The sequence below is a fragment of the Channa argus genome, chromosome 4 (genome assembly GCF_033026475.1).
Source record: "Channa argus isolate prfri chromosome 4, Channa argus male v1.0, whole genome shotgun sequence".
Classification (NCBI taxonomy): domain Eukaryota; kingdom Metazoa; phylum Chordata; class Actinopteri; order Anabantiformes; family Channidae; genus Channa; species Channa argus.
In genome coordinates, this window is record NC_090200.1 from 7,177,685 (window position 1) to 7,199,641 (window position 21,957).

Below are 21,957 nucleotides of genomic sequence, written 5' to 3' on the forward strand. Positions count from 1 at the left end.
TTAGTGAATGTTTTTTGTGTAAGTTTCTCTGGATTTTAGTGTTGGTTTGCTGATCATGTTTAGACCACATGCAGTTTTCTGTATGAACATTATAAGAGACTCTTGTAAATGACTTTTGATTTCTGTTTAGATTTGTAATAATTAGTAAAAACATGTTTTTGAGGGGGTGTGATGCTCATTGGGTAGAGCATGGTGTTGGGATGCAAATGGCCCAGGTCTAAATCCCACCACATCAGATGCCGTGAGTGTGAATGGGTAAATAAGAAGCAGTGTAAAGCTCTGAGTGCCAATAGGTAGAAAAGCGCTATATAAGTGCAGAACATTTACCATTTACCATATAGGTGTGTGTGTGTATATATATATATATATATATAAATCAGCCTGTTCTTAGCTAAACTCTTACGTTGTATAAACTCCTGAACTTTCTTGCTCCACCACATAGTCTCGTTGTCCACCAAGTTCCCTCCAACCTGTCTCCCTGATCACATTAGAAGTTTTCCAGTCATCCTCAAGCACCTCCTGACCACTCATTCTCTCAGTTCCTCCCTGAAAACTACTCAACATTCTTTTTTCAAATTCCACCACTTCGTCCTCTGCTCTGCCTTTGTCCTCTTTATCTTATAAATAAAAAGTTTTGCATCCTTCCCTGCACTGATGGACCGGTTTTGGTTTGTATTTGCAGGTTCCTTCTACTTTCAGCCATTGAAATTACTGATAACTCATCTCATATAGAAATAACATCTCCATCATGAGAACCTGGAAAGGGACAGAGACACACACATAAAGAGGGATTTGGATTCCTTCTTGGTCTTTTCTTAACCACTTCCTAGTTCTGTAATGCACAAGTTCATCTCCATCATGAAAACCTGGAAAAAGGAAAAAGAGAAGCACAGATGTTCAGACTTTTCAGATCAGCCTTGAAAATCAGCCAACCAACTTTCCTCAGACTGGAGAATAAACTTAAATGAGTTGTGAAATGTTTTGAAGAAAATAAATTCCAGTTGCCATGAGTTAACTTTCACATAAGTACCATTCATCTTTTGAGTAATTCATGAGCCAGTTGTGCTTGCAAAGAATGATGCGAAGTGTCACAGAACATTAATCTAATTTTAAATCCTGAAAGACCTGGTGATGTTCACTGTCCTCTTGTTTAAGTGAAAAGCTCAAGTAATAAATGCAAATTAGGTTTCATATGTTCAGAGATTTCTGAATGCAACCGCAAGGGGGCACAAGCCAGTGTCTTCTTGTGCCAGTCCCAAGTCTGGATAAATGCAGAGGGTTGTGGCAGGAAGGGCATCCGACATAAAACACATGCCAAATCAAACATGCGAATCGTGACAAAGACTTCCATACCGGATCGGTCGGGGCCAGAGTTAACAACGACCGGCACCGGTGCTGTTGACCTATATCTATGGGTATATATATAGGATGGTGGTGTGTAAAATGATGCTGGTGGTGAGGAAGATGTAGACAACTAAGGCAGAGCAGAGGACGAAGTGGTGGAAGTTGAAAAAGGAAGAATGTTGTGTAGTTTTCAGGGAGGAGCTGAGACAGAATCTGGGTGGTTTGGAGGTGCTTCCAGATGACTGGACTACTACAGCTAATTTGATCAGGGAGACAGGTAGGAGGGTACTCGGTGTGTCATCTGGAAAGAGGAAAGCGGACAAGGAGACTTGGTGGTGGAACGAGGAAGTTCAGGAGTGTATACAGAGAAAGAGGTTAGCTAAGAAGAAGTGGGACACAGAGAGACTGAAGAGAGTAGACAGGAGTACAAGGAGATACAGAGTAAGGTGAAAGTAGAGGTGGCAAAGGGCAAACAAAGAGCATATGAGGACTTGTATGTTAGGTTAGACACTAAAGAGGGAGAGGTGGATTTGTACAGGTTGGCCAGACAAAGAGACAGAAATGGGAAGGATGTGCAGCAGGTTAGTGTGATTAAAGATAAGGATGGAAATGTATTGACAGGTGCCAGGAGTCTGATGGGAAGATGGAAGGAGAACTTTGAAGAGTTGATGAACGAGGAAAATGAAAGGGAACAAAGAGTAGAAGAGGTGACTGGTGTGGAGCAGGAAGTAGCAAAGATTAGTAAGAGTGAAGTGAGGAGGACGTTGAAGAGGATGAAGAGTGGAAAGGCAGTTTGTCCTGATGAGATACCTGTGGAGGTATGGAAGTGTCTAGGAGAGGTGGCAGTAGAGTTTCTGACTAGTTTGTTTAACAAGATCTTGGAGAGTGAGAGGATGCTGAGGACTGGAGGAGAAGTGTACTGGTACCAATTTTTAGGAACAAGGGAGATGTGCAGAGCTGTGGCAACTGCAGAGGAATAAAGCTGATGAGCCAAACAATGAAGTTGTGGGAAAGAGTAGTGGAAGCTCAGCTAAGGGCAGAGGTGAGTATTTGTGAGCACCAATATGGTTTCATGCCTAGAAAGAGTCCAACAGATGCAGTATTTGCTTTGAGGACGCTGATGGAGAAGTACAGAGAAGGTCATAGGGAGTTGCATTGTGTCTTCGTAGATTTAGAGAAAGCGTATGACAGGGTGCAGAGAGAGGAGCTGTGGTATTGTATGAGGACGTCTGGAGCGACAGAGAAGTATGTTAGAGTGGTGCAGGACATGTATGAGAGCTGTAAGACAGTGGTGAGGTGCTGTAGGTGTGACAGAGGAGTTCAAGGTGGAGGTGGGTCTGCATCAAGGATCAGCTCTGAGCCCCTTCTTGTTTGCTCTGGTGATGGACAGACTGACAGATGAGGTTAGACAAGAATCTCCCTGGACTATGATGTTTGCAGATGACATTGTGATTTGTAGTGAGAGCAGGGAGCAGGTGGAGGAAAATCTAAAGAGGTGGAGGTCTGCTCTGGAAAACAGAGGAATGAAGCTTAGCCGCAGCAAGACAGAATACATGTGTGTCAATGAGAGGGACCCAGGTGGAACAGTGAGGTTACAGGGAGCAGAGGTGAAGAAGGTGCAGGACTTTAAGTACTTAGGGTCAACGGTTCAGAGCAACGGAGAGTGTGGAAAAGAGGGGAAGAGGCGAGTGGAGGCAGGTTGGAACGGGTGGAGAAAAGTGTCAGGTGTGTTGTGTGATAAAAGAGTATCAGCGAGAATGAAAGGAAAGGTGTTCAAGACGGTGGTGAGACCAGAGATGTTGTTCGAGTTAGAGACAGTGGTACTGAAGAAAAGACAGGAGGCAGAGCTGGAGGTAGCAGAGCTTAAGATGTTGAGGTCTCTTTGGGAGAGACGAGGATGGACAGGATCAGGAATGAGTACATCAGAGGGACAGCTCATGTTAGATGTTTTGGAGATAAAGTCAGAGAGGCCAGATGGAGATGGTTTGGACATGTCCAGAGAAGACATTGTGAATATATCGGTAGAAGGATGCTGAGGGTGGAGCTGCCAGGCAGGAGGTCTAGAGGAAGACCAAAGAGGAGATTTATGGATGTAGTGAGGGAGGACATGAAGTTAGTTGGTGTGAGTGAAGAGGATGCAGAGGACAGAGTTAGATGGAGGCACATGATTCGCTGTGGCGACTCCTGAAAGGGAGCAGCCCAAAGGAAAAGAAAAGAAGAAAAGCACTTATTAATTATGTCATTTAACTCTGGTCAAGTAAGGAGCCAACTATGAACTGGGATTAGATTCATGTACTATTCATGATGGTCTAAGGATTAAAAGGTTGATTACAAAATACCTTTAAACCACATTCTCCTGTATTTTCCACAGAAACAATTTTGTGTTTTTATCTTCATCAGAGAATTATGAAGATCCAGTTTGTCTGTTTCCTGCTGGTGCAGCTCTTTGCTACTGCACTCAGTAAACTATAAATGTGAGTTGAGCAAATGAACAGCACATCAATAAGGATATTGATGAAAGCATGTTTGTATGTAATTTATGAAATGTAATAGATGACTGGTGTAATGACAAAAGGAGATCTCTGCCTGCTTCCAGCTCCCCTCTGTCGTCTCCTTGCTATACCTCCCTCCAAACATGGCTGTACTGGTCCCCTCTGCAGCCACCCTGGATGACTGATCATCAAGTGGAGCAGGACCAGGATTCTCAGGACCATCATGTTGATATGCAGTCGAGGGAGTTTCCTTCATCTTGTTTGTATGAGGAGCTCTTCTCTACCAGACCAGTGGCCTTGTGACCTCCTTCGGCTGCAGAGAGACATGTTTAAACCAGGTTACCTGGGGAAGCTGGAGCGAAACCATAAAAAGTATTTTGTCTTGAAAACAGAAGGTCACACAGGGCAGAGCCGACATAAGTGGTTCAAGAACCAGAAGAAGTTCACAGCAATAAAGAAGTCTGCTGGTAAAACTGCTCTTTTCTGTTTGAACAAACTAATACCATCAGCAAAATGTTCATAAACCCTGAAGCAAGTTAAACATTTTTTTTCCTTTTTAAACTTTTTGTTTTTAATTATTGGCAGTACTTAAAATGTCCAATATTTTTGCTAATTAATGGAAAAACCATTTGTTGACCAAGTTGATGAATTCTGCATGAAAAAACATCATAGATTTAGTTTAGCTTTGGATTTACATCCAAAGTCATATTTGTTTCCTACCTCTCAGGGTGATCTATCTGAGGTGCTGTCATGGTGTGAGCCGAATTGGCAGTTCCAGTAGAGGCCACATGGTGGCGATGTAGGCCAAGTATGAGGCCATGATGCTGTCAAGAAACTGTATGATGGGTCCTGCACTCTGCCCTCTGCTGCCTTCTTTAAAGATGGTTTAATGTTTCAGATTTTTTTTCTGTGACATGCAGTAAAGCTAAAAAAACACACACATATATATATATATATATATATATATATATATATATATATATATATATATATATATATATATATATATATACATACACATACATACATACATACATACATACATACATACATACATACATACATATATAGATATATAGATATAGATATAGATATATATAGATATAGATGAAATATATATATATATATACATATATAGATATATGTATATATATCTATATATATATATATATGGAATTTCACTTTCACTTCACATCTCAGCTCTGTCAGACCCCACCAGAGCTACATGCTTCATGAAGCTTGATCCTTGATCTGCCAGAAGCACCGTCCACATTAGAGTTGTCCACCTGTTTAAACTACTGTATCTGATGATTCAATCTTAATTAGATTTAATAATATTATTAAATATTTCCCTCATTAATGTGCCTTTGGAATTTGGGTGAGCCCTTTATGTGCCTCTTCATATGTGGCATGACAACCACATTTCCTTGATGAATAGCCGGCGTGCATTGTTCACACCATCCATGTAATCAGGGGTGAAGTTGGGGTAGATATTAGGGTTAACAGCAAGCTAGTTAATAGTAACTTGTAACTTGTAAAAGTTCTTATTACTTGTAACTCTCTGTAACCACTCTCACGGTAACCTTTACCTATTTGAATATGATGTATAGTTTCTCTGTATAGTCATCAAATATTTTTTTTAGCAAAGTAACATTACACAATTGAAAAACAATACTTACATGTATTAGATGTGCAAAGGCAGCTTTACTGAGCTGTAAAATGTTTGAAACAAACACATTTCACAGTTTCCCGCAAAATGACACAGGAAATGTGTGTATGTGTGGGTCATTTCTGACCCGTGTGTGAGCTGTGGCCAGAAAGTAGTTGGTGCCTGTCGTGGCGGCAACCAGAGGACTAGCTGATGGACACTGGTACGTGTCATAGAGAACTGACCAGGCTGTTAAATGAATGTGCTGCAGTAATGTCAAATAGGAAACTCTATGAAGACGACAGCTGCCGTAAGGAAACAAAAACATTCATTGTGGTTAATGAACAGAGAGTCAAAGACTTTGTCTGTGAACTAGAGAAGGAAGCCACATACCTCAATTGTACATATCAGGGTGAACGTCTCACTAAGACAACTGCAGTCTCATATGAAGCATGTTTACCAGTTCACTTTAAATAAACATACTGTTTCATAGCATTTGTGGTTAGAAACAATGACTCACCTTCTCGTCTTTATTCACTTAAATATTCAGTCTCTGAAACAAACTTGTTGCCTCAGAGAATTTCTTTTACTAAACATTTCCTCCAACACTTGTTTAATAATTTGTTTAATAATAATAATAATTAATTTAATAATTTTCTTATGAACTGTTCTTGGCTCAGTTAACCTGCAGCTTTTACTGACTGACCACAGCTGCTTCCTGAAATGCTGGTGCATGAGACAATTAATAAACTCCAAAGTAAATCATTGCAAATACAGACTGAAAGAAATAACGTCTTTGTCGTCACACTACAAAAAAAGCCTCAACATTTACAAAGAAAACTACTTTAAAAGTAGCTTTCTTTCATTTTTAGCTCCACCTCTGACAGTTTACTCTTTGTGCACATGTCACATCAGACCAATTTGGCTGATTTGCCTACAAAGTACAACATGTAAAAATGCTGATGAAGGAATAATTGAATTATACATTTTATTAAACAGTTTGTATGAGCACATTGTTTGGTTTCATTTTGCATTATTTCACATTTATTTCCTGTTAAACCAGGGTATAAATTAAACATTGGCTTTGGCAACACAAACATTGCCAAACACTGCACTTTCCACCAATATGAAGTGCAAATAATAGCAATCAGTGCAGTATTTATAGTGAACTTTGGTATTATAGTCCATAGAAGCTGTATTGAAGCTTGTTGCATGATCACATCATAAGACTAGTTTTGGAGGCGACACCTGTTGCAACTACAACCACAAACAGATAGAGAGAGAAAAAACACTGTCAGAGTTGGACTCTAGCTTATCTGCAGAGTTGCATGCACGTAAAACTATCTGATGATGTGATCTTAACTTGAAATTTTGTTGCTTTTTGGAAAGCTGAGCTCCCTTTGGTTCCCCTGTAATTTGAACACAGCTTCAAAGTTTTTGGTTTTAGTCCGAACATCATTTGAGATGTTTTTGTCATATTTAATAGAATAAAGTGACTTTATTTAGACCTTAAGTTCACATATTTAAGCTTGTCATCACATCACTGACATTATGTGGTTTTCACAGCTCAGTCCTTCTTTCATTAGAAGATGTGAGCAAATAACACACTTAGTGTGAATGTGCATGTGTAAGGGGTGCGAAACTACTGTATGTTCTCATGTCCTTTGGCTCCTTGTTCAGATAAGGCCAAACTTCCCAAACAATGACCTGCACCTTTATGATGTTTCCTGAAAAGGGAAAGTTTAGTGTCTAAGAGAAATGAGAAGATGAATATTGTTTTATTTTGAAAAACCTACTCAGTGCCTTTATATATATTGGAACAACAAGACCAACTGATTAGTTTTTGCTGTAGACTGATGACGTTTGGGTTTAAGATCCATCCATCATTTATCTGTAAAAGCTTTTCCAGGCTGTCAGGGGCAACACAGAGTAACACCTACACACATTTTAGCAGTAATTTCCTGGTATTTACATCAATATATATATTAACCTAGAACATAACACTTTTTGTAGCAGATCACCAATATTTTAATGAATTAGGCCAAATGACATTAACTGTGAGGTTTCACATGTTCATGAAAGTTAAACTAAAGTTTAAAGCAATATTGTAATGAAGTTGTACAGGGTTTTATCCTTTAAAGGTGATAGAAGCTGCTGAGACACTGAGCTTAGACGCCCCCTTTCAGTTCCTGGAATAGAGACCACCTTCTCACACACACACACCTCTCACACCACTGAAACCAACACACTCACTGCTTTAATGATGCTTTTGATTGGATACAGAAGATTTAGTTGTAACCAATCTTGTGATGATCTGTGGTTCTTGATGCTGCAGTTTCCTGTGAAGAACAATATAAAATGTGTGTGAAAAGGAAGCAAAGCTTCAGACTCCTGCTCTCCTGGAGGACCTGCCTAGACTCTCTTCTGTCTCCCAGAACAAAAGAAGTCCCACTCTTCGTGTCTCCACTCAGGTGTTGCTTCTAAGGTAAGACTTAGTTTGGTTAGTGGACAGACTGCAGCTCCAGTTTCTCTGTAGATGAGAGGAAGAAGATTTAAGACTGTGCTGCTTCTTTTTACTCATTCACAAAAACTTTATCGCACACTCCAACATCTTGATGGTCTTTAGTTCATAAAGGGGCAGACTGGGAGTTTAAATGTGCTGAAAGTCAGTTTAAACTGAGCAGTTAGTGAGACCTGTGATATTGAGGTATAAGTGCAATGAGAATGTATATTTATTTGTCTTTGTAAATTTTTTCAAATACTGTTAATAGAACTAATCTCCAGAACTGTGTAATGCACTGTATACACTGTAATCAGGCTGCAGCTTCAGAGAACTTCACTGAAGACATCGTCACCAACTGGTGCCTCAGACGACTTCTGTACCTGCTCTGGTTACAGAGAGTGAACCAAAGAACCAACTAATCACTCATCAGATCAGAAAGACATAAAGTAAAGAACCTGGTTTGTAATAACATGTTATGATGGTGTCATGGAGAAATGACCAGGTTGTACAAATTGCTGTTACATTTACTGCATTAAACTGTCCATCAGAAAACTGTTAATGTTTTTTCTTCACCAGGAAACAATGAAGATCCTGTTTGCGTGTGTGCTGCTGATGCTGCTCTCTGCCACTGTGCTGTCTGGAAGTAACATCCAACCAAGAGATACAAGCTCTGCGACTGTGTTTCCTACAAACGAAACAGAAGAATCAATAAAACCACAGCCTCAAGAAAGCTATGAGAAGTTCAAAAGACAGCATATAAACAAAACTATGACTAAAGATGACTGTAATAAAGAGATTTCTACGAAGGGAATCTATAACCGCGACAAAACTTGTAAGAACATCAATACGTTCATTTTGGCTGATGAAAAGCGTGTCAAAAAGATTTGTAATGGTGAAGGAAAACTAAATAAGAAAGATCGTATGACCTATAGTAACACAAAGTTTAATATTGTTGTCTGTAAACTACAAAATCCAGGAGCAAAGAAACCAAATTGTGTCTATAAGGGTGAGCGTCTCACTAAGAGAGTTGTAGTCAAATGTGAAGGAGGTTTTCCTGTTCACTATCAGGGAGACAAACTAAACTTTGCAGAGTAATTACACTTCTTCATCTGCTTAAGCTGCTTCTTAAACCCAAACTGTGTCAAATATTATGACAATTTTTAGATCCATCTGGCTTTGATCGTGTCAATTTAACCTGATTTATCTCCTGGTTGTTAAAAACGAAGATATAAAACAGAGACACTGGGTGAAATTATTTATTCTCTGAACATGTAACATCAGATTTTACAGAAATTATGCTGAAATGTTCTGTCTTTATGAGCTCCTTATCTGCAACTCTCTCGTGTGTTTATTAAATCCCTTATATGCTTAAAATAAATGTAGGATATAAACAGCTGCAAAGAGAAGCTGTAATAATTAACTCAAAGTCTAAAGAATACTTATTGTGACAATACAGTTTTCTAATTTGAACAATTCTGCCTCCGTTCCTACAGCTGAGTAAGGTTTTTGATGTAGTACTTTGTTTTATTCAAAAGAACAATAAAATCTTAAACATCAAGTAAATTTTTTTGTTTTTATAGTTTGCACATTGATATAATTGCTGGCTTGTTGCTTTTTTTACTGTAAGTGAAAAGATAATTTATTTTCTGTTGATCTTGTTCTTGTTCTTGAGTTGTGTTCTTGCTTCAAAAGTTTTAAGTAAACATTTATATACAAACTTCTGTTCTGCTCAATCAGTTAAAGTCCTGCTGGTCTAATAATTTGGTAATGATACAAAACACAGCTATAACTGAATAAGCAGCTGTACTTTGACAACTTGCGACACCCTCAGTTGTTATGTGGCTTTAACATTTGCACTTTTACAAAGTGGTTATACGTTTATCTGACAGACAGTGTAGGTCCTGACTGGCTACACTGGATGAAACTGCCTGTCAGTAGAGATTTGAGTCATTATTTCTTCTTCTACCTAGCTGAACAGTGTTTCTGGTTTTCACAAACTCTAACAATATGTGACCATAGGTTTGACATTTGTATGTCCAAGTAAATTCTTTCTGAACGGTGGAATGGCAGTAAAATGGTTTTCAGGAGTACAACAGGTTATAGGAGTTGTGATTCTAATGTCTTGACCCTGTTCAGACCTTTTCAGATCAGCCTGGAAAATCAACCAACCAACTTTCCTCAGACTGAAGAATAAACTTAAATAAGTTGTGAAATGTTTTGAAGAAATAAATAACAGTTGCCATGACTTCACTTTCACATAAGTATCATTCATCTTTTGTGTAATTCGTGACACATATGTGCAAAGAATGATGTGAATTGTCACAAAGCATTAATCTATTTTCAATTCCACAGAGGAGTCCTACAGTAAATCTTCCTTCTCAGCATGTAGCTAAAAATGTGAGTTTTTATCAGGATTTTTTATTTAGTCAGGATTTTTTTGACAAGAGGAGATCTCTGCCTGCTTCCAGCTCCCCTCTGTCGTCTCCTTGCTATACCTCCCTCCAATATTTATTATTTATTTTTATTTTTTATTTAATATTTATTTATTTTCTACTTCTCAGGGTGATCTATCTGAGGTGCTGTCTTGGTGAGAGCTGATTTGGCAGTTCCAGAGGAGGCCACATGGTAGCGATGTAGGCCAAGTATGAGGCCATGATGCTGGTAATGGAGGACCAGCAGGAACAAGATGAGTGGTATGTTGCTGTCAAGAAACTGGATGATGGATACTGCACTCTGCCCTCTGCTGCCTTCTTTAAAGATGGTTTGATTTTCAGATTTTCCTTCTGTGACATTCCTGACACAACCCTCTGCATTTATCCAGACCTGGGACTGGCATGAGAAGACAATGGCTTGTGTCCCCTTGTGGTTGCATTGCCTCTATCTTGTAAATATTATGTGTAAATATTTTTGGAGCTGTAGGGGTGAACTGCCATTTTCTTTCTGTTTTCTCTTGGTTCACATTGAATCACATTCTCTTAGTTGTAGAAATAAATCGCACACTTAATTGAAAAATTTGGATTCTGAATTTTGCTTTGGGACCATTGGGTCCAATGGGGAAACTATTCTACATAACTTATCTTCATGTGGAGAGGGACTTTCTAGTGACACAGACTCACTATCTTGCAGGTTCTACCTGCATATTTCACTACAGAGCCACAGAATCTTTAACTGATTGTTGCCTGGTAAATATTCATCTTCTTTTAATCTTAATACAGAAGCAGATATTGTTCATGCACCTAGACACTAAATGATGCACTGTAAACTCTGTAAACAGCTTCAGCTTCAGATATAAAGTAAAGAACATAAGCTACATATCAGGGTGAACGTCTCACTAAGACAACTGCAGTCTCATGTGAAGCATGTTTACCAGTTCGCTTTAAAGAAACATACTGTTTCATAGCATTTGTGGTTAGAAACAATGACTCACCTTCTCGTCTTTATTCAGTCTCTGTTTGTCCTGCAGTTCACAAAGAATAAAATCTGCACAAACCTCAGAGAATTTCTTTTACTAAACATTTCCTCCAACATTTCTTTAATAATTTTCTCATGAACTGATCTTAATCAGATTGTACGCTTTCTCAGTCATTTATTCTAGCTTTAAAAATGGTAATATAGTCTTTGAGACCCCCAGTCTTGACATTTAGTTGCTTTTGGGGAAGCTGAGCTCCCCCTGGGTCCCCTGTAATTTGAACACGGCTTCAAAGCCTTTGGTTTTAGTCTAAATATCCATTGAGATGATTTTGTCATATTTAATAGAATAAAGTGACTTTATTTAGACCTTAAGTTCACACATTTAAACTTGTCAACACATCACTGGCAATTTGTGGTTTTCACACCTCTGAATAGCTCAGTCTTTCCTTCATTAGAAGATGTGAGCAAACAGCATGTTTAGTGTGAATGTGAACATCTAAAGTGGCGATAGAATATTGTAAGTTCTCTTTGGCTCCTTGTTCAGATAAGGCCAAACTTCCCCTCTTTGGTTTCCCAAACAATGACCTGCACTTTCCGGAAAAGGGAAAGTTTAGTGTCTAAAAGAAACGAGAAGATGAATATTGTTTTATTTTGAAAAACCTATTCAGTGACCTTTATATATGTGTATATATATATATCTAAATATATATATACACACACACACACACACATATGTATATATATATATATATATATATATATATATATATATATATCAAATCAACATGCCCCTCCGAGGCAGACAACGCTTACGCAAACGCCTGCAGAGAGGTGTGAAGACTGCACAGAAGATCACCAGGACTCCACAGCCCTCTCTGCAGAGCATCTACCACCGCAGAGTCCACAGGAGAGCTGCTTCCATCCTCAAAGACCCCTCCCACCCCCAGCACGGACTGTTCACACTTCTACCCTCAGGACCGAGGTACAGAAGTGTGAAAGTCAGAACCTCGAGACTGAAGAACTCTTTCTACCCCTCTGCCTTCAGACTCCTAAACAGCTGACAGGAGTTTGCAACCATGAACATAACATAACTGTTTACATGGACACAACTGTTTACATTGAATCACATTTTGCATTTGCACATTCATTTTTTAGAACGGCACTACCTCACTTTATTGCCTTATTGCTCTTATTTTTTTATTTGCTATTATTTTTTTTAATTTTATTTGTATTTTATTTTATTTCTATTTTTCTTCCTTATTTTTTATGTATGACATTTAGTGTGGATGGCAAAGAAAGTATTTCATTGTGCAGGGAAACATGCTTTCAGTCTGTGCATATGATAGTAAACACTTGAATCTTGAATACATAAAATATAAAACCCAGCTGTTATATTGTTGATTCGAGAGACGGTACGAGCACTGCGAGCTCTTTCACACTTCTGTGTCTTAAAAGCAGCAGACCCAAATACAGAGACAAGCTGGTGGATGTCAGAGCACGTAGTTCTCCACTGGCTGTGCCCTAAGTAGCCCTGACATCCAGACCAGTTCAAAACTATGTCACCTAGAACCCTGCAAACCAGACAGAACAGAACAGGAATCATCTCTGAACTTCACATCTCAGCCCTTTCAGATCCAAGCACAGCTCCATGACACTGACAGCTACATGAGAAGAAGCTTGAACATCTATCAGCTTGAAGGGAAAGTTAAACTTCCAGAAGCAACGTGCACATCAGAGGTGCACACGTGTGGATTAAATCTTCATTATATTTCTTTTGTCATTTATTGTAGCTGAGCTCCCATGGCTCCACTGTAATTTAAACACTTTGGTTTGAAGGCTTTCTATTATTTGAAGATGTCCTATTGTTTTGTTTTTTTAACATTTAACAGAGATTTTTCTTTAGACCTTTACATTCATGCACTTCAGAATGTCAGCACATCACTGACATTTTGTGGTTTTCACAGGAACAGCCCAGACTTTCCTTCAAGAGCAAATAGTATGGTCAGTGAGAATGTGCAGGTGTGAGGAGGTGGTAAGAATTAGGTGTTTAAAAAAAAAGTTGTTATACTTTATCACAATACGCTGTGAGAATATGTTCTGATAACCTGAGCAGTGACTCGTACTTTTCCAATATCTTCTGAAAAACCTATAAAGTGGCCTCAAAAAAATTTGACAAATATTGGAAAATATTAGAAAACGTGTGTTTAGGATGAACATGAAAATTCAATAGCTTTAATTTCCTGGTATTAGAACTTTTTTTTAACAGATCACCATTATTTTGATGAGTTCTGCCAGCCAACATATTTCTGGTTTAGCAAACTTGCAAATTTTACAACATGTCTTACATGACATACAGAGCGTTTTTTTAAATCTCTCTTCAGATCCTGAAACAGCTGCAAATAGACCTGAAATCCTTAGCTGATTGACAGACAATATATTAAAATAAAATTTCAGTGCGATGCAAAAATATTTCATTGTTCGTGCTTCACAGTAGAGGCAGTAATTGATCCTGCTGGACGCGTAAATGACTGATGCTGTGAGATGAGAAAGTTTGGGGATAATGTCTCCAAGAAAGTAATTCTGTGTGGGAAAAATATTATACATGAAAGAGATGACGTCCATATTCATTTTCATATTTATAAGATAAGATCAAACCTATTTAATCCCCCTGTGGGGAAATTGTTGTTGTTGAACAGCTCACAATTGCAGTGCAAAAAGCAGTTTTTCAAGTATTTACTTAAAATTCAAAAGTGGAAGATACAATGTGTTTGCAAAACCATTTATGAGTAAAACAAAGAAACTAAAAGCTAAAGAGAATTTACAGTAATCAAGAATGACCCGAGTTATTCAGCTGAACGGTTGAGTTGCACATGAACAGAGCTCACACTCCACCAACTTGTTCAGTCTCTTCCTGTTTCCTGAGCTCCCTTAGCAGAGGCCTGCACACTCCAAAGCACCTCAGTCTCAGGTGCAGGTGACTTTATTTAGACCTTAGGTTCACACATTTAAGCTTCCAACCACATCACTGACATTTTGTGGTTTTCACAGCTCTGAATAGCTCAGTCCTTCCTTCATTAGAAGATATGAGTAAATAGCATGTTCAGTGTGAATGTGAACGTTTAAAGTGGTGATAGAACATTGTAAGTTCTCTTTGGCTCCTTATTCAGATAAGGCCAATTTCCCCCTCTTTGGTTTCCCAAACAATGACCTGCATCTTCATTATGTTTCTTCAAAAGGGAAACTTTAGTGTCAAACAGAAGTAAGAAGATGACTATTGTTATATTTTGAAAAAAAAAAAAAACTATTCAGTTCTTTTATAAATATTGGAACAGCAAGGCCAATGGATTAGCTTTTGCTGTAGACTGATGTTTGGGTTTAAGATCCATCCATCATTTCTCTGTAAAAGCTTTTTCCAGTTTATCTTAGGGGCAACACAGAGTGACACATACACAGACTGACAACCATTGACACCTACGGGTAATTTAGAGTCACCAACTAACCTAACATGCACGTCTTTGGACTGTGGGAGGAAACCAGAGCACCTGAGATGAAAAGATGAATATGAGACAAATGTTCAGTATTTTAGCAGTAACTTCCTGGTATTTACATTTATATATATATTAACCTACAACATAACACTTTTTGTAGCAGATCACCAATATTTTAATGAGTTGGGCCAAATGACATTAACTGTGAGATTTCACATGTTCATGAAGTTGAACTAAAGGTTAAATCAACATTGTAATGAAGTTGTACAGGGTTTTATCCTTTAAAGGTGATAGAAGCTGCTGAGACACTGAGCTTAGACGCCCCCTTTCAGTTCCTGGAATAGAGACCACCTTCTCACACACACTTCTCACACCACTGAAACAAACACACTCACTACTTTAATGATGCTTTGATTGGATACAGAAGATTTAGTTGTAACCAATCTTGTGATGATCTGTGCTTCTTGATGCTGCAGTTTCCTGTGAAGAACAATATAAAATGTGTGTGAAAAGGAAGCAAAGCTTCAGACTCCTGCTCTCCTGGAGGACCTGCCTAGACTCTCTTCTGTCTCCCAGAACAAAAGAAGTCCCACTCTTCGTGTCTCCACTCAGGTGTTGCTTCTAAGGTAAGACTTAGTTTGGTTAGTGGACAGACTGCAGCTCCAGTTCCTCTGTAGATGAGAGGAAGAAGATTTAAGACTGTGCTGCTTCTTTTTACTCATTCACAAAAACTTTATCACACACTCCAACATCTTGATGGTCTTTAGGTCATAAAGGGGCAGACTGGGAGTTTAAATGTGCTGAAAGTCAGTTTAAACTGATCAGTCAGTGAGACCTGTGGTATTGATGTATAAGTGCAATGAGAATATATATTAATTTGTCTTTGTACATTTTTTCAAATATTGTTAATAGAACTAATCTCCAGAACTATGTAATGCACTGTATTCACTGTTATCAGGCTGCAGCTTCAGAGAACTTCACTGAAGACATCGTCACCAACTGGTGCCTCAGACGACTTCTGTACCTGCTCTGGTTACAGAGAGTGAACCAAAGAACCAACTAATCACTCATCAGATCAGAAAGACATAAAGTAAAGAACCTGGTTTGTAATAACATGTTATGATGGTGTCATGGAGAAATGACCAGGTTGTACAAATTGCTGTTACATTTACTGCATTAAACTGTCCATCAGAAAAATTTTCCTGTTTTTTCTTCAACAGGAAACAATGAAGATCCTGTTTGCATGTGTGCTGCTGATGCTGCTCTCTGCCACTGTGCTGTCTGGAAGTAAAATTCAAATAAGAGTTCAAAGCTCTGCCACTGTGTTTCCAAAAAACGAAGCAGATGAATCAAGAAAACTATCGGAAGAAAAACGCTATGACAAGTTCAAAAGACAGCACCTAATCAAAGAGTGGCCATGTGATGAGGTGATTCGTGCAAGGGAAATCTATAGTGAAGACAACAGTTGTAAGCCAATCAATACCTTCATTTTGGCAGATGAAAAGAGGGTCAAAGATATTTGTAAAGGTGTAAAAAATGACATGGTACAAAGTGAGGAAGAGTTTGATATTGTTAAATGTAGAACAATACAGGCAGCCAATCCCCCTGCCTGCAAATATAAGGTTAAACGTCTCACTAAGACAGTTAAAGTCAAATGTGAAAACCAATTACCTGTTCACTATGAGACCCACAGTGCGCTGAGTGAGTAAGTGACATCTTAATGTACCTAAACTGCTCGGTTATCAAATGTCAAATATATCACATGCGATGACCATTTCTAGATCTTCATTTGAAATCACCACTTTTTGCTGATTTATCTTCCAATTGCAATAAACTGTTAAAGGTTATAAGAAGAGGCATTGGGTGAAATTGTTTATTGTCTGAACATGTAACATCAGATGTAACATGAATTGTGCTGGTAGGTTCTATTTCTCATCTTTATTTACTAGGTAGTCAGTCATTAAGTGTCCTGCACTTTGCAATAAACCAAATCTTTGTCAACCAACTTGTTGCCTTAGAGAATTTATTTTATGAATTTATTTTTTATGCAAAAATGTGTTATTTAATGAGAAATAGTAGAGCTCAAAAAGAAATCGAGTCAGAAGCATTTACTTTGAAAAATACTTTTTTTGCTAAAAAACAGTATTCGTAGGTTCTGCATGAGAATGTTTGGCAGCTTCTTATTTATTGTAATGCAATAACCACACATACCTAAAGAGTGTGGCGGAGCATAATGAGTGAAGTAAAGCTGTTTCAGGGCAGGGAGAGTTGGGCAAAGCACAAACTACATTGTTCAGCTGTGCAGTTGACTCTAATGTTATCCATGTTTATAAGCACAGCACACAACAGAACATAGGAGTGAGACAGAAACATCCTCTGAACATTATATTTCAACGTAATAATCATTACGGTGTTACCACTAATTCTCACTTGTTGAGAGCATGGCAACATCTTCAACATCATGGTTGTATCAACACTGGAGGCAGAAATATGAGTGTGAAAAAGAAAACCAGCCTCACATCAAGTAGAAATGTTCAATGTTTGGAGTTGAATAGTTTGCAAACTGTGACTGGAGAGTTACAACAATGAAGACTGTGCCAATGTCCATATATGAGTTGCACTGTGTGCTGCCATGTTCTTGGTGAATGTGTGTTTTACATATTCTACCTGCATCTCTCACTACAGAGGTTCTGTATGTTTTTGCTCTGATACATAATGATCTTTATTCAAACTGAATACAGAAACAGATGTTGCCTTTGCATCTGGACACTATATAATGAACTCACTGTAATCAGGCCGCAGCCTTAGAGCTTCACTGAAGACATTGACATCACCTGGTGCCTCAGACGACTCTGTACCTGCTCTGGTTAAAGCGAGTGAACCAAAGAACCAACTAATCACTAAAGGCCAACTGGTAGCTCAGACGACAGTGAATCTGCTCACTAACCAGTCATCAACCAAGCAAAAGGTAACAACAGGTTTGCATTGACTGTGCTCGGTGGACAGACGTCTTCCCACTAAATGTGAGTCATGTGTGTTATCAAATGAGCAAAATAAATTGTCTGTGAATTGATTAGACTGTTTTGGCCTGAGTGGATACCTAGATTCACAGAGGAGGATCCCTTTTTAAATAATGCAATTTGAATACAAGACGACTCGATGCAACGCTGCCACCATTTTATCAGAACAGGTTTCTCCAGTTTTTCTCTCTCCAGTGAATTATGAACAGTTCCAGTTTTCCAGTTTGCTGCTGCTGCTGTTTGCCTTCATGCTCTCTGAGGGTCTGACCTTCAAAAAGTAGCACATTCTTAAGGCGACAGACAACCAGAGATGGAACTTCATTAATGAGAAGCAGGAAGCTCTTTACAGGAAAGACCAAAAAGGTCTGCAGGGCTGCAAATTCCTTCACTCCAGACAGTAAAGTGCTGACCATCAACGGCATCTGTGCTTCTTCTTTTCCTTTGGGCTGCTCCCTTTCAGGAGTCGCCACAGCGAATCATGTGCCTCCATCTAACCCTGTCCTCTGCATCCTCTTCACTCACACCAACTAACTTCATGTCCTCTCTCCCTACATCCATAAATTTCCTCTTTGCTCTTCCTCTAGACCTCCTGCCTGACAGCTCCAACCTCAGCATCCTTCTACCGATATATTCACAGTTTCTCCTCTGAACATGTCCAAACCACCTCAATCTGGCCTCTCTGACTTTATCTCCAAAACATCTAACATGAGCTGTCCCTCTGATGTACTCATTCCTGATCTTGTCCATCCTCATCACTCCCAAAGAGAACCTCAACATCTTAAGCTCTGCTACCTCCAGCTCTGCCTCCTGTCTTTTCTTCAGTGCCACTGTCTCTAAGCCAAACAACATCGCTGGTCTCACCACCGTCTTGAACACCTTTCCTTTCATTCTCGCTGATACTCTTTTATCACACAACACACCTGACACTTTTCTCCACCCGTTCCAACCTGCCTGCACTCGCCTCTTCACCTCTTTTCCACACTCACCGTTGCTCTGAACCGTTGACCCTAAGTACTTAAAGTCCTGCACCTTCTTCACCTCTGCTCCCTGTAACCTCACCGTTCCACCTGGGTCCCTCTCATTGACACACATGTATTCTGTCTTGCTGCGGCTAAGCTTCATTCTTCTGTTTTCCAGAGCAGACCTCCACCTCTCTAGATTTTCCTCCACCTGCTCCCTGCTCTCACACAATGTCATCTGCAAACATCATAGTCCATGGAGATTCTTGTCTAACCTCATCTGTCAGTCTGTCCATCACCAGAGCAAACAAGAAGGGGCTCAAAGCCGATCCTTGATGCAGACCCACCTCCACCTTGAACTCCTCTGTCACACCTACAGCTCACCTCACCACTGTCTTACAGCTCTCATACATGTCCTGCACCACTCTAACATACTTCTCTGTCGCTCCAGACGTCCTCATACAATACCACAGCTCCTCTCTCGGCACCCTGTCATACGCTTTTTCTAAATCTACGAAGACACAATGCAACTCCCTATGACCCTCTCTGTACTTCTCCATCAGCATCCTCAAAGCAAATACTGCATCTGTTGGACTCTTTCTAGGCATGAAACCATATTGCTGTTCACGAATACTCACCTCTGCCCTTAGCCGAGCTTCCACTACTCTTTCCCACAACTTCATTGTGTGACTCATCAGCTTTATTCCTCTGTAGTTGCCACAGCTCTGCACATCTCCCTTGTTCTTAAAAATTGGTACCAGTACACTTTTCCTCCAGTCCTCTGGCATCCTCTCACTCTCCAAGATCTTGTTAAACAAACTAGTCAAAAACTCTACTGCCACCTCTCCTAGACACTTCCATACCTCCACAGGTATGTCATCAGGACAAACTGCCTTTCCGCTCTTCATCCTCTTCAATGTCCTCCTCACTTCACTCCTACTAATCTTTGCTACTTCCTGCTCCACACCAGTCACCTCTTCTACTCTTCGTTCCCTTTCATTTTCCTCGTTCATCAACTCTTCAAAGTTTTCCTTCCATCTTCCCACCACACTCCTGGCACCTGTCAATACATTTCCATCCTTATCTTTAATCACACTAACCTGCTGCATATCCTTTCCATCTCTATCTCTTTGTCTGGCCAACCTGTACAAATCCACCTCTCCCTCCTTAGTGTCCAAACCTAACATACAAGTCCTCATATGCTCTTTGTTTGGCCTTTGCCACCTCTACCTTCACCTTACGCTGTATCTCCCTGTACTCTTGTCTACTCTCTTCAGTCTCTCTGTGTCCCACTTCTTCTTAGCTAACCTCTTTCTCTGTATACACTCCTGAACTTCCTCGTTCCACCACCAAGTCTCCTTGTCCGCTTTCCTCTTTCCAGATGACACACTGAGTACCCTCCTACCTGTCTCCCTGATCAAATTAGCTGTAGTAGTCCAGTCATCTGGAAGCACCTCCAAACCACCCAGAGTCTGTCTCAGCTCCTCCCTGAAAACTAAACGACATTCTTCCTTTTTCAACTTCCACCACTTCCTCCTCTGCTCTGCCTTAGTCCTCTTCATCTTCCTCACCACCAGCATCATTTTACACACCACCATCCTGTGTTGTCTGGCTACACTCTCCCCTACCAATGCTTTACAGTCACTGATCTCTTTCAGATTACGTCTACACAAGATGTAGTCTACCTGAGTGCTTCTCCCTCCGCTCTTGTACGTCACCCTATGTTCCTGCCTCTTCTGAAAGAAAGTGTTTACTGCAGCCATTTCCATCCTCTTTGCAAAGTCAACCACCATCTGACCTTCTGCGTTCCTGTCCTGAACACCAAACCTGCCCATAACAGTCTCATCACCTCTGTTCCCTTCACCTACATGCCCATTGAAATCTGCACCAATGACAACTCTCTCACCTCTGGGGATGCTCTGCATCACTTCATCTAACTCACTCCAGAATTTCTCCTTCTCTTCTAACTCACATCCTACCTGTGGGGCATAACCACTCACAACATTGAACATCACCCCTTCAACTTCCAGCTTCAGACTCATCAACCTGTCTGATACTCTTTTCACCTCTAGAACATTCCTCACAAAATCCTCTTTCAATATAACTCCTACTCCATTTCTCTTCCTATCTGACCCATGGTAGAACAACTTGAACCCTGCTCCTAAGCTTCTAGCCTTGCTACCTTTCCACCTGGTCTCCTGGACACACAGTATGTCCACCTTCCTTCTCTGCATCATGTCGATCAACTCTCTAGCCTTCCCTGTCATAGTACCAACATTCAAAGTCCCTACTGTCAGTCCTACATTCTTAGCTTTCCTCTTCTCTCTCTACCCACGAACACACCTTCCTCCTCTTCTTCTTCGTCTTCGACCAACAGTAGTCCAATTTCCACCGGTACCCTGTAGGTCAACAGCACCGGTGGCGGTCGTTGTTAACCCGGGCCCCGACCGATCCAGTATGGAAGTCTTTGTCACGATTCGCATGTTTGATTTGGCATGTGTTTTACGTCGGATGCCCTTCCTGCCACAACCCTCTGCATTTATCCAGACTTGGGACTGGCACAAGAAGACACTGGCTTGTGCCCCCTTGCGGTTGCATTATCAACGGCATCTGTGCAGGAGTTGTTAAAGAAAAATAAAGTTACATAAAATAAGTTCATCACGTGCATGTTTGCATTATGGAGAAAGAGTCTATTTTTTAATTTGTTGAGCCCTGTATGAATATGATTTATAATTCTGTGCTGAACTGCTGAATATCAAACAGAGCTGCTCAACTACACCATACATGAAACCTGCCTCTTCAAATTGTTTTACAGTGTTTTTTTTTCACTCTCCGTGACCAACCACCCGATTCTAGCATTAATATTACTTTGACCTTCCCAAAGATGAAACACTGTCTCTGAATGACCATTGTAAAGTCTTTAGAGTCAGGTGCTGTTGTGACCATATGATGGTCAAATCACTGAAATGTGTCAATGAATGGGAAATGTTCATTTGAAAATACTGACAAGTCCCAAAAGCTATGTCTACCTGTTCTTGGCTCACTTCATTTGCATGTCTTAAATACAGTGCTAACTGTGACCCATCTCAGTT

General features: G+C 39.8%; 2 long non-coding RNA genes across 3 annotated transcripts; both read left to right on the forward strand.

The window, feature by feature from the left end:
- The first annotated feature begins 7,831 nt into the window (after nt 1-7,831).
- Nucleotides 7,832-11,079, forward strand: LOC137126094 (uncharacterized). Its single transcript, XR_010914276.1, has 5 exons — nt 7,832-7,969; nt 8,302-8,433; nt 8,564-10,384; nt 10,549-10,680; nt 10,762-11,079. It is a non-coding gene; the product is annotated as an uncharacterized lncRNA (long non-coding RNA).
- Nucleotides 11,080-15,367: 4,288 nt separating this feature from the next.
- Nucleotides 15,368-16,891, forward strand: LOC137126095 (uncharacterized). 2 transcript variants are annotated; one of them, XR_010914278.1, is made up of 3 exons: nt 15,368-15,512; nt 15,845-15,988; nt 16,107-16,891. It is a non-coding gene; the product is annotated as an uncharacterized lncRNA (long non-coding RNA). The 2 variants fall into 2 exon arrangements; XR_010914277.1 differs by having other exon boundaries at nt 15,376-15,512; nt 15,845-15,976.
- Nucleotides 16,892-21,957: the final 5,066 nt, after the last annotated feature.